Consider the following 12,967-nt stretch of genomic DNA (forward strand, 5'->3'; position numbering starts at 1 on the left):
ATTCTTCAGTAAAAATAACACCTTATATTTATTCTGTAGGTCCATACGGTTAAAATGATACCCTATTTATATAGGTTGGATATTGTAAAATCATAACTACATGCAGGAAAATGTACATGTTAAAAATTCTCATCTTCTAACCCCTATAACTTTTTATTTTTCCGCGTACGGGCCGGTATGAGGACTCATTTTTTGCGCCATGTTCTGACGTTTTTATCAGTACCCTTTTTGTATTGATCGGACTTTTTGATTGCTTTTTATTCATTATATAAAAAGTGAAAAAATTCGCTATTTTGGACTTTGGAATTTTTTTGCACGTACGCAATTGACCGTGCGATTTAATTAACGATATATTTTTATAGTTCGGACATTTCCGCACACGGCGATGCCACATATGTTTATTTTTATTTTTATTTACACAGTTTTTTTTATGGGAAAAGGGGGGTGATTCAAACTTTTATTAGGGAAGGGGTTAAATGTCCTTAACTTTTTTTTTCACTTTTTTTTTGCAGTGCTATAGCTCCCATAGGGACCTATAACACTGCACACACTGATCTCCTATGCTGATCCCTGCAAAGCCATAGCTTTGCATGGATCAGCGAGATAGGGGCTCAATTGCTCAAGCCTGTAGCTCAGGCTTGGAGCAATCAAACCCCAATCGGACGCCGCAGGGACAGGTAAGGAGACATCCGCCTGCGTCCTAGCTGATCGGGACATCGCGATTTTATCTCGATGTCCCGATCAGCCCGACTGAGCTGCCGGGAAGCGTTTACTTTCACTTTCAGACGCGGTGGTCAACTTTGATCGGTGCTGTTAGCCCAGGGTCCCGGCTATGAATAGCAGCCGGGACCGACCAGGTGTGATGCGGGGTCACGGTGTGACCCCGTTTTAAACACCGGGACCGGGCGTAGGGCGTACAGGTACGCCCTACGTCCTTAAGAGGTTAAAGGGGTACTCCCGTGGAAAACTTTTTTTTTTAAATCAACTGGTGCCAGAAAGTTAAACAGATTTGTAAATCACTTCTATTAAAAAACCTTAATCCTTCCAGTACTTTTTAGGGGCTGTATACTAAAGAGAAATCCAAAAAAGCAATGCATTTCCTCTGATGTCATGACCACAGTGCTCTCTGCTGACCTCTGCTATCCATTTTAGGAACTGTACAGAGTAGGAGAAAATCCCCATAGCAAACATATGCTGCTCTGGACAGTTCCTAAAATGGACAGCAGAAGTCAGCAGAGAGCACTGTGGTCATGACATCAGAGGAAATGCATTTCTTTTTGGATTTCTCTTTAGTATACAGCCCCAAAAAAGTACTGGAAGGATTAAGATTTTTTAATAGAAGTGATTTACAAATCTGTTTAACTTTCTGGCACCAGTTGATTTAAAAAAAAAAAAAAAAAGTTTTCCACGGGAGTACCCCTTTAATGGAATTCATTGGGAAACACATTATGGGTGTAAAATGGGTGCAACTTGAGAGGTTTTAAGAAGAGTATTTTATGCATCAAAATACACTTACAAATACACTGCGTGAACATAGTCTATTAAACATTCTCTGAGCATCTATATACAATCTCTACATGTTGAAGAGACATGGCAAACGTTTTGAGCATTTGGGGTTTTCACACCCTGACCTATCGCTTGAAAAGTTCACACTACTGAATTTCCCTATGGAATTCCCCTTGGAAATTCAGCTTGGAAATTTCGATGCAGCAGAGTCCTATTGTTGTCAATGGGGCTGCACAGTGCACACTATGGAATTTCAGTTGCAGAGCTTTCCGCTGCTAAAATTCGTCCACTGAAAGAATAAACTATTCAGCGGAATATAGTGCAGAATGCATTACCATCTATAGGGACTGGAATGGAGATATCAGCCGCACTTACTTATTCAGTTGGAGACGACCGTCCTCGGGATTATCACTCAGAATATTTCCAGGTATAGATTCTGAAGTGTGAACCCAGCCTAAGGAACACTTTAAAGGGGCACTCCACCCCTAGCCATCTTATCCCCTATCCAAAGGATAGGGGATAAGATGTCTGACCGTGAGGGTCCCGCCGCTGGGGACCCCCGCAATATAGCATGCGGCACCCACCTGTTTCTTGTCCGGAAGCGCTGGAGGGTCTGGGTCCCGACCACGGGAACGTAAGTTCGTGATGTCACGACTCCGCCCCCGTGTGACCCTCCAGCGCTTCCGGACAAGAAACAGGTGGGTGCCGCATGCTATATTGCGGGGGTTCCCAGCGGCGGGACCCCCGCGATCAGACATCTTATCCCCTATCCTTTGGATAGGGGTGGAGTACCCCTTTAATTCATAGTTTATGTCATACCACCCCAATTCTTGTTTACTGAACTAAATTGCATGTTTAGCACCATTGCAGCAGACAGTGGAAAGAAGCTTTAAGAAATCAGAAACTTTTAAATTTATTTCAACCGAAGATCTATAAGATAACACAGCTAAATGAAGTTTCAATACTACATTACATGTATAACCAGAAAACATCAATATTGCCAATGAATATTTCAGGAATTTCTTCATACGTGAAACAAAAAGAGTGCTCCTTGAAGTCCAGTTTATATTACCATTACAAATCATTAGATGGTGAAATAATGAGATATTGATTACTCTGTGTATTTAAGTTACAGCCCATAGACCCATATACAAGGAATGAAAAGGACCGTGCATAATGGGAAACCTTGTACCGAGCCAATACTACAGAATGTTCATATATTACATTTCCTTTTCTTGCCAACATTACAGTGGGGTGCCTCCTAGTAATGTCCTTTTCACCTCCAAAGTCACCATGAGTTAGTATTATGAGCCTAAGATGTATTATTGTTCTGTGATTTGACTCCAATACATGCCAAGCATTGTATTTAAAGGGGTATTCCGGGCAAAACCTTTTTATATATATATATATATATATATATATATATATATATATATATATATATATATATCAACTGGCTCCGGAAAGTTAAACAGATTTGTAAATTACTTCTATTAAAAAATCTTAATCCTTCCAATAGTTATTAGCTACTGAAGTTTTCTGTCTAACTCCTCAATGATGATGTCACGTCCCGGGAGCTGTGCATGATGGGAGAATATCCCCATAGGAACTGCACAGCTCCCGGGACGTGAGTCATCAGAGAGCAGTTAGACAGGAAACAACAACTCAACTTCAGAAGCTAAGAACTATTGGAAGGATTAAGATTTTTTAATAGAAGTAATTTACAAATCTGTTTAACCCGATAACGACCATGGACGAGTATAGACGTCCAGGTTGGCGGGCGTTCCCGCACCTGGACGTCTATACTCGTCCATTATTCTCGTGGGTGCTGCCCAGTGCACCCGCGAGATCGCGGCAGGGACTCGGCTGTATCACACAGCCGGGACCCTGCTGCACTGCCGGGACCGAAGTAAACTTCGGTCCCGGCAGTTTTTACCCTTACAGCCGCGGTCGGAAGTGACCGCGGGCTGTAAGTGTTATGACAGAGGGAAGGAGCTCACTCTGTCTCCTCTGCAGCACCCCGCATCGCGATCGCGGGGTGCTGCGTGTAATACGCGGCTGGCCGGGGCCTGCCGCACTGCCGGGAGTGAAGTTCACTTCACTCCCGACAGTTTAACCCTTACAGCAGCGGTCAGAAGTGACCGCGCGCTGTAAGGAGTTCTGACAGAGGGAGGGGGCTCCCTCTGTCTCCTCTGCAGCACCCCGCAGCGCGATCGCGGGGTGCCGTGTGTGGCCGCACTGCCGGGAGTGAAGTTCACTTCACTCCTGACAGTTTAACCCCTACAGCCGCGGTCAGAAGTGACCGCACGCTGTAAGGAGTTCTGACAGAGGGAGGGGGCTCCCTCTGTCTCTCCTGCAGCACCCCGGAGCATCGCGGGGTGCTGCTGCATACCTGGGCAGCCGGGGGTCCTACAAAGACCCCCAGGTCTGCCCTGGGTATTGCCTGCTAGTGAAATATGCTGCCTGCTAGTGAAAACTGGCAGGCAGCAAATAACAGCAATGCTTTGGGATACTAAGTATTCCAAAGCATTAAAAAGTGTAAAAATAAATTAATAAAAGTGTAAAAATAAATAAAAATGTAATAAAAGTGTAAAAAAAATTAATTATTAAAAATACATTTATTAAATGAATCTAATTTAAAAAATGCATAATGTGTAGGATCGCATTGGCGGACATCCGCAGCATGTAATATGCTGCGGATGTCCGCCACGTGATCCTACACATTATGCAGCAGTCACGGTAATGAGCTCGCTGCTGCGGCTGGGTAGCTTTGTGTGTCCACTCATAGCGGCGGATTTCCCGCCGGCAGTCATGAGCGGACACACATGAGCTACCCAGCCGCAGCAGTGATGGATATATTCGCCATGAGCGGGTGCTTATTCCCACAACATGGCGGATATATCCATCAGGAGCCTTAACTGTCACAGACAGACGCGTTATACTGCTAGCCGACCAAGGACCAATCAGAGAGGTCCCTGGTCCAGCCAATAACTTGTAGGGGTGCGGTATATAAATGGGGTCACTTGTGGGGGTGGGTGTACTGTTCTGCCCTGAAAGCCAAATGGCGCTCCTCTCCTTCTGAGTCCTACCACGCGGCCAAGGAACCATATATGGCCTAAGCGGGGGTATTTCCGAACATGGGACAAGCAGCTAAATAAAATATAGGGTGCATTTCTTTCAATATCAGAAGTGATGTACAAAAAATATGTCCCCCAAATGATGCATTTGTGAAAAATTGCAAATTTCGAATTTTTAACACTGACTAAGTGATATAAATGTAAGCAAATCCCCAGGACCGGATGGACTACACCCAAGAGTTCTTAGAGAGGTAAGTTTAGTAATATCTGTACCCCTGTTCATGATATTTAGAGATTCTCTGGTGTCTGGTATTGTGCCAAGGGACTGGCGCAAGGCGAATGTGGTGCCAATCTTCAAAAAGGGCTCTAGGTCTTCCCCAGGAAACTATAGACCGGTAAGTTTAACGTGCATTGTGGGTAAATTGTTTGAAGGACTTATAAGGGATTACATACAGGAATACATAGGGGATAATTGTATTATAAGTGATAGCCAGCATGGGTTTACTAAGGATAGAAGTTGTCAAACCAATCTAATTTGCTTTTATGAAGAGGTGAGTAGAAGCCTTGACAGAGGAATGGCTGTGGATATAGTGTTTCTGGATTTTGCTAAAGCATTTGATACTGTCCCTCATAGACGTCTGACAGGTAAGTTAAGGTCTTTGGGTTTGGAAATTTTAGTTTGTAACTGGATTGAACACTGGCTCATGGATCGCACCCAGAGAGTGGTGGTCAATGATTCGTACTCTGATTGGTCCCCGGTTATTAGTGGTGTACCCCAAGGTTCAGTACTGGGACCGCTGTTGTTTAATTTATTTATCAATGATATAGAGGATGGTATTAACAGCTCTGTTTCTATCTTTGCAGATGACACCAAGCTTTGTAGCACAGTACAGTCTATAGAGGATGTGCATAAGTTACAAGATGACTTGGATAGACTAAGTGTCTGGGCATCCACTTGGCAAATGAGGTTCAATGTGGATAAATGTAAAGTTATGCATCTGGGTACTAATAACCTGCATGCATCGTATGTCTTAGGGGGGATTAAACTGTCAGAGTCACTGGTAGAGAAGGATCTGGGTGTACTTGTAGATCACAGACTACAGAATAGCATGCAATGTCAGGCTGCTGCTTCCAAAGCCGGCAGGATATTGTCATGTATCAAAAGAGGCATGGACTCAAGGGACAGGGACATAATACTCCCCCTTTATAAATCATTGGTACGGCCTTACCTGGAATATGCTGTTCAGTTTTGGGCACCTATCCATAAAAGGGACACTGCGGAGTTGGAAAGGGTGCAGAGACGCGCGACTAAACTAATATGGGGCATGGAACATCTTAGCTATGAGGAGCGATTAAAGGAGTTACAATTGTTTAGTCTTGAGAAGAGACGTTTAAGGGGGGATAAGATAAACGTATATAAGTATATTAATGGCCCATACAAAAAATATGGAGAAAAACTGTTCCAGGTTAAACCCTCCCAAAGGACGAGGGGGCACTCCCTCCGTCTGGAGAAGAAAAAGTTTAGTCTCAAGGGGCGACACGCCTTCTTTACCGTGAGGACTGTGAATTTATGGAACGGTCTACCTCAGGAACTGGTCACAGCAGGAACAATTAACAGCTTTAAAACAGGATTAGATACATTCCTGGAACAAAATAAGATTAATGCTTATGAAGAAATATAAAATCTCATCCCTTCCCCAATATCGCGCCACACCCCTACCCCTTAATTCCCTGGTTGAACTTGATGGACATATGTCTTTTTTCGACCGTACTAACTATGTAACTGTTACGCCTAGCGCTCCGGGTCCCCGCTCCTCCCCGGAGCGCTCACGGCGTCTTTCTCCCTGCAGCTCCCCGGTCAGTCCCGCTGACCGGGAGCGCTGCTCTGTCATGGCCGTTGGGGATGCGATTCGCACAGCGGGACGCGCCCGCTCGCGAATCGCATCCCAGGTCACTTACCCGTTCCCGTCCCCTGCTGTCATGTGCTGGCGTGCGCGGCTCCGCTCTCTAGGGCGCGCGCGCGCCAGCTCCCTGAGACTTAAAGGGCCAGTGCACCAATGATTGGTGCCTGGCCCAATTAGCTTAATTGGCTTCCACCTGGTCCCTGACTATATCTATCCTCCTCCCATGCACTTCCTTGCCGGATCTTGTTGCCCTTGTGCCTAGTGAAAGCGTTTTGTGTGTTTAAAGCCTGTGTACCAGAACTTCTGCTATCTCCCCTGACTACGAACCTTGCCGCCTGCCCCCGACCTTCTGCTACGTCCGACTTTGCTTCTGCCTACTCCCTTGTATCTCGCCTATCTTCAGCAGCCAGAGAGGTGAGCCGTTGCTAGTGGATACGACCTGGTCACTACCGCCGCAGCAAGACCATCCCGCTTTGCGGCGGGCTCTGGTGAAAACCAGTAGTGTCTTAGAACCGGTCCACTAGCACGGTCCTCGCTATCCCTCTCTGGCACAGAGGATCCACCTCCTGCCAGCCGGCATCGTGACAGTAGATCCGGCCATGGATCCCGCTGAAGTTCCTCTGCCAGTTGTCGCTGACCTCCCTACGCTGGTCGCCCAGCAAGCTCGTCAGATCGCCCAACAAGATCACCAGCTGTCGTACTTGACCACCATGACACAGCAACTCCAGTCACAACTACAGCAAGTACAGTCACAGCTACAGCAGCAACAACCATCTCCTCCGCCAGCTCCTGCACCCCTTCCGCAGCGAGTGGCCACTCCTAGCCTCCGCTTGTCCTTGCCGGACAAATTTAATGGGGACTCTAAGTTTTGCCGTGGCTTTCTTTCGCAATGTTCCCTGCACATGGAGATGATGTCGGACCAGTTTCCTACTGAAAGGTCTAAGGTGGCTTTCGTAGTCAGCCTTCTGTCTGGAAAAGCTCTGTCATGGGCCACACCGCTCTGGGACCGCAATGACCCCGTCACTGCCTCTGTACACTCCTTCTTCTCGGAAATTCGAAGTGTCTTTGAGGAACCTGCCCGAGCCTCTTCTGCTGAGACTGCCCTGCTGAACCTGGTCCAGGGTAATTCCTCCGTTGGCGAGTACGCCATACAATTCCGTACTCTTGCCTCTGAACTATCCTGGAATAATGAGGCTCTCTGCGCGACCTTTAAAAAAGGCCTATCCAGCAACATTAAAGATGTTCTGGCCGCACGAGAGACTCCTGCTAACCTGCATGAACTCATTCATCTAGCCACTCGCATTGACATGCGTTTTTCTGAGAGGCATCAAGAGCTCCGCCAGGAAAAAGACTTAGATCTCTGGACACCTCTCCCACAGTCTCCACTGCAATCTGCGCCTAGGCCTCCCGCCGAGGAGGCCATGCAAGTGGATCGGTCTCGCCTGACCCTGGAAGAGAGGAATCGCCGTAAGGAAGAGAATCTTTGTCTGTACTGTGCCAGTACTGAACATTTTTTGGTGGATTGCCCAATCCGTCCTCCACGTCTGGGAAACGCACGCTCGCACCCAGCTCTCGTGGGTGTGGCGTCTCTTGATGCTAAGTCGGCTTCTCCACGTCTCACGGTGCCTGTTCGGATTTCTACTTCAGCCAGCTCTTCCCTCTCAGCCGTGGCCTGCCTGGACTCTGGAGCTTCTGGGAATTTTATTCGGGAGTCCTTAGTAAATAAATTCCGCATTCCGGTGACCCGTCTTGTCAAGCCACTCCACGTTTCCGCGGTCAACGGAGCCAGGTTGGATTGCACCGTGCGTTTCCGCACGGAGCCCCTCCTAATGTGCATCGGACCTCATCACGAGGAAATTGTATTTTTGGTCCTTCCTAATTGCACTTCTGAAGTTCTCCTTGGACTACCCTGGCTTCAACACCATTCCCCAACCCTGGATTGGTCCACTGGGGAGATCAAGAGTTGGGGCCCCTCTTGTTCCAAGGACTGCCTTCAACCGGTTCCCAGTACTCCCTGCCGTGACCCTGTGGTTCCTCCTGTATCCGGTCCCCCTAAGGTCATTAAGGACTCTGCCTGCCACAGGAAATGCCTCTCCCCCCCTCCCAGTCCCATCAGGCAAGCCCCTGTGTCCCCGCATGGCCCTCGTCCTGGTGTCACACTGCCCCGTGCCAGGTCTCGCCCTCTGCCCTCTCTCCCCATTCCTACTCCTGCTGTTCTGCCTGCCGTTGAGGAATCCCTCCATCCTTTCCCGGTGTCCTCATCCCAGGGGAGGCAGTTACCGGATAAAGAGAAGGGGAGACCTAAGGGGGGGGGTACTGTTACGCCTAGCGCTCCGGGTCCCCGCTCCTCCCCGGAGCGCTCACGGCGTCTTTCTCCCTGCAGCTCCCCGGTCAGTCCCGCTGACCGGGAGCGCTGCTCTGTCATGGCCGTTGGGGATGCGATTCGCACAGCGGGACGCGCCCGCTCGCGAATCGCATCCCAGGTCACTTACCCGTTCCCGTCCCCTGCTGTCATGTGCTGGCGCGCGCGGCTCCGCTCTCTAGGGCGCGCGCGCGCCAGCTCCCTGAGACTTAAAGGGCCAGTGCACCAATGATTGGTGCCTGGCCCAATTAGCTTAATTGGCTTCCACCTGGTCCCTGACTATATCTATCCTCCTCCCATGCACTTCCTTGCCGGATCTTGTTGCCCTTGTGCCTAGTGAAAGCGTTTTGTGTGTTTAAAGCCTGTGTACCAGAACTTCTGCTATCTCCCCTGACTACGAACCTTGCCGCCTGCCCCCGACCTTCTGCTACGTCCGACTTTGCTTCTGCCTACTCCCTTGTACCTCGCCTATCTTCAGCAGCCAGAGAGGTGAGCCGTTGCTAGTGGATACGACCTGGTCACTACCGCCGCAGCAAGACCATCCCGCTTTGCGGCGGGCTCTGGTGAAAACCAGTAGTGTCTTAGAACCGGTCCACTAGCACGGTCCTCGCTATCCCTCTCTGGCACAGAGGATCCACCTCCTGCCAGCCGGCATCGTGACAGTAACTATGTAACTATGACTTTGTAATAATTCCTGCCAAAAAACTATGGTGTTAAAATACTCACTGTACCCCCTAGCGAATACCTTGAGGGGTCTAGTTTTTAAAATGGGGTCATTTGGGGGGGGGTGTTACTATGTTCTACTACCTTTTAATTTCTGCAAACCTTGCATAGCACATAAAAAAAGATGTACTTTTCAAATTTTAAAAATTTTTAAAATTTCAAGTTAAATTCTTAGGCTTCTAACTAATTTAAAATGTTAATTAAAAACTAAAAAATGACGTCAAAATAAAGTAAACATCTGAAAGTATAAGTTTCATAAACTATTTGGTCAGTATGTATAAATATATGCAACCAATTAGTGTTAAAATAGCAAAAAATCTTAATTTTTTGTAAAAATTTCATGATTTTTTGCATTGTAAAAAAAAACTACAAATGATATTGGCTTACTTTTACTATGTACATGAAGTACAACTTGTGACAAAAAAACAATGTCAGAATTATCGTGATTGGCAAAACGTTACCAGAGTTATTCTCTAATAAAGACAGACATCCCCGATTTGAAAAAAACAGGCCTGGTCTTTCAGGGGCGTACAGGTTTATTTGCATTGGTCCTTAAGGGGTTAAAGGGAACCAATCATCAGATTTTACCCTATATAATGCTTGGATAAGCGTTATATAGGGTAAAATTGTTGTCCTCACCATTCCCGGGGGACGCTCCTGTCCCCAGGGATGGTGAAGATATGAAGTTATAAACTAGTCACTGCCACGGCCGTAAGTAGTCACCTGGGCGGGGAGCTCTTCTCACCTACTCCCGTTTTTCGGCAGGCAGCGACGCCCCCTCCGCTTGATTGATGGGCCGCGTCATCGTTCCGCTCACTGAACAGACGGAGCAGAGTGATGACGCGGTCTATCAATCAAGCGGAAGGGGCGTCGCTGCCGGCCGAAGAACGGGAGTAGGTAAGAGGAGCTCCCCGCCCAGGTGACTACTTACGGCCGTGGCGGGGACTAGTTTATAACTTCATATCTTCACCATCCCTGGGGGCAGGAGCGTCCCCCGTGAATGGTGAAAATAAAGATTTTACCCTATATAACGCTTTGCCAAGCATTATATAGGGTAAAATCTGATGATTGGTTCCCTTTAACTTTCCGGAGCCAGTTGATATATAAAAAAAAAGTTTTGGCCTGGAATACCCCTTTAAATGTTTCTAGAAGCCAGGAGAACAACGATGCTGGTCGGCTTAACCCTTTAAGGACAGACCCATTTTTACCTCAATGACCAGGCTCTTTTTTTTTTATTTGATGTGTATCTCTTTAAATGGCAATAACTTTAGAACGCTTTTTCTGAGCAGAGCGATTCTGAGATTATTTTTTCGTAACATATTGGACTTTATATATGTGGTGCATTTTAGTTGACACATGCAGCATTTTTTGTGAAAAACCTCAAAATATTGTGAAAAACTGGAAAATTTCTGGTGTTTTTTTTAATTTTTTTATAAAAGTGATGCTATATTTATTCTGTGGGTCAGTACGATTATGGCGATACCTATTTTATATAGCTTTCTATGTTCTTTTTCCTTTTCTGAGCAAAATTCTTTTTCTGCCATTCATTTTCCAACAGCTGTAACTTTTTTTTTCCGTCTGACGCCATTGAGTAAGGGCTTATTTTTTGCAGGATGAGCTCTACTTTTTATTGGTATCATTTTTGTGCTACCTTTTGATCTTTTTATTCCACTATTTGTACCAAAATTGGCAAATTTTGCGCTTTTTTTGATGTTTTTTTTTACGGCGTTCAACTTGCGGGATAATTTACATTATAGTTTTAAAGTACACGTCATTACGGACGTGGCAATACCTATTATGTATATGATTTGTGTTTTTGATCTTTTTTGGTGATAATACACGGCTTTTATTGGGAAAGGGGCATTTTTTATTTTTTTTTACACTTCATACTTTTATTGAAGAAATTTTTATTTTATTTTTTACACTTTTTACAGGTTATACTATGCTGCAATACATTTGTACTGCAGCACAGTATGACCTGATGAGCTGCACACACTACAGCCTGTGCGATCCATCCTCTGGCTGGATCTCACAGGCTTCCATAGCAGGCAGACAGGAGGTCATGATCTGACCTCCAGCTGCCATAGCAACCAACGGCGACCTGCGATCGAATTGCGGCGCAGCCGTTGGAGAACAGGGGGAGAGCGATCCCCCTGTCAACACCATAGATGCCGTGATCAGGATTGATCACAGCATCTGGGGGGTTAATGCTGCGGGGACCGGCGCGATCGCAGCTCCGGCAGCTGCGGCGGGACTCCGGCTTTGATTAACAGCCGGGACCGGTCGCCAATCTCCTGCACTGCCTACGGCAGTGCCGGAGATCGCTAGGACGTATGCATACATCCAAATGCGCAAACATGTTGGATGATTGGACGTATGCATACGTCCTATAGCGGGAAGGGGTTAAAGGGGTACTCCGGTGGAAAACTTTTTTTTTTTTTTTTTTAAATGAACTGGTGCCAGAAAGTTAAACAGATTTGTAAATTACTTCTATAAAAAAAAATCTTAATCCTTTCAGTACTTTTTAGCAGCTGTTTGCTACAGAGGAAAATCTTTATTTTTTTTATTTTATTTTTTGTGTTGTCCACAGTGCTCTCTGCTGACACCTGAGAACTGTCCAGAGCAGGAGAAAATCCCCATAGCAAACCTGTGCTACTCTGGACCGTTCCTGACACGGACAAAGGTGTCAGCAGAGAGCACTGTGGACAAGACAAAAAAGAAATTCAAAAAGTAAAGAATTTCCTCTGTAGCATACAGCTGCTAAAAAGTACTAAAAGGATTAAAAAAATTTTAACAGAAGTAATTTACAAATCTGTTTAACTTTCTGGCACCAGTTCATTTAAAAAAAAAAGTTTTCCACCGAAGTACTCCTTTAACCCTGAACTTTCATGGTCACACAGTGTGGAAATCACTTCTCTGTTTATACAGAACATGTGCACATCCATTTTCATTTGCAGTGTAAGTGTTGCTATTATCATTGCACATATTGAAAATATTATTAATAATGTCTAACACTGTAGTTTATTTCTTTTTTATTTATTATATTTATAGATTTAAAGGGGTACTCCACCCTAGACATATTATCCCCTATTCAAAGGATATGGGATAAGATGTCTGATTCCTGGCCCGGCACCCCTGTGTTCTGAACATTTATGTTCAGCACTGCCACTATTTATTTGCGAGACAAGCGACCTCTGTTTAGGAATTTTTGGGGGTTCTAGCAGTCAGACCCCCCTGTCCTGTAAATTAGACATAACTCTTGATCTTTAACCCCCTTTAAATGTTTAACTAGAAATTACCAAAAGCAAAAGCTGGGACCCATTTCCCAATTACTATACTAGAATTGAATCATAACTTTCATTATAGGTTGAACTTGATGAGCTTTTTACTTTTTG

The 12,967-nt window shown here is 45.9% G+C and overlaps 1 protein-coding gene across 1 annotated transcript in view; it reads right to left on the reverse strand.

The window, feature by feature from the left end:
- The window catches only part of TRARG1 (trafficking regulator of GLUT4 (SLC2A4) 1), a 70,345-nt gene that overhangs the window by 41,019 nt on the left and 16,359 nt on the right, over positions 1-12,967 (reverse strand). The gene's annotated exons all lie outside the window — the stretch shown is intronic.

Source organism: Hyla sarda, chromosome 2 (assembly GCF_029499605.1).
Source record: "Hyla sarda isolate aHylSar1 chromosome 2, aHylSar1.hap1, whole genome shotgun sequence".
Lineage (NCBI taxonomy): Eukaryota > Metazoa > Chordata > Amphibia > Anura > Hylidae > Hyla > Hyla sarda.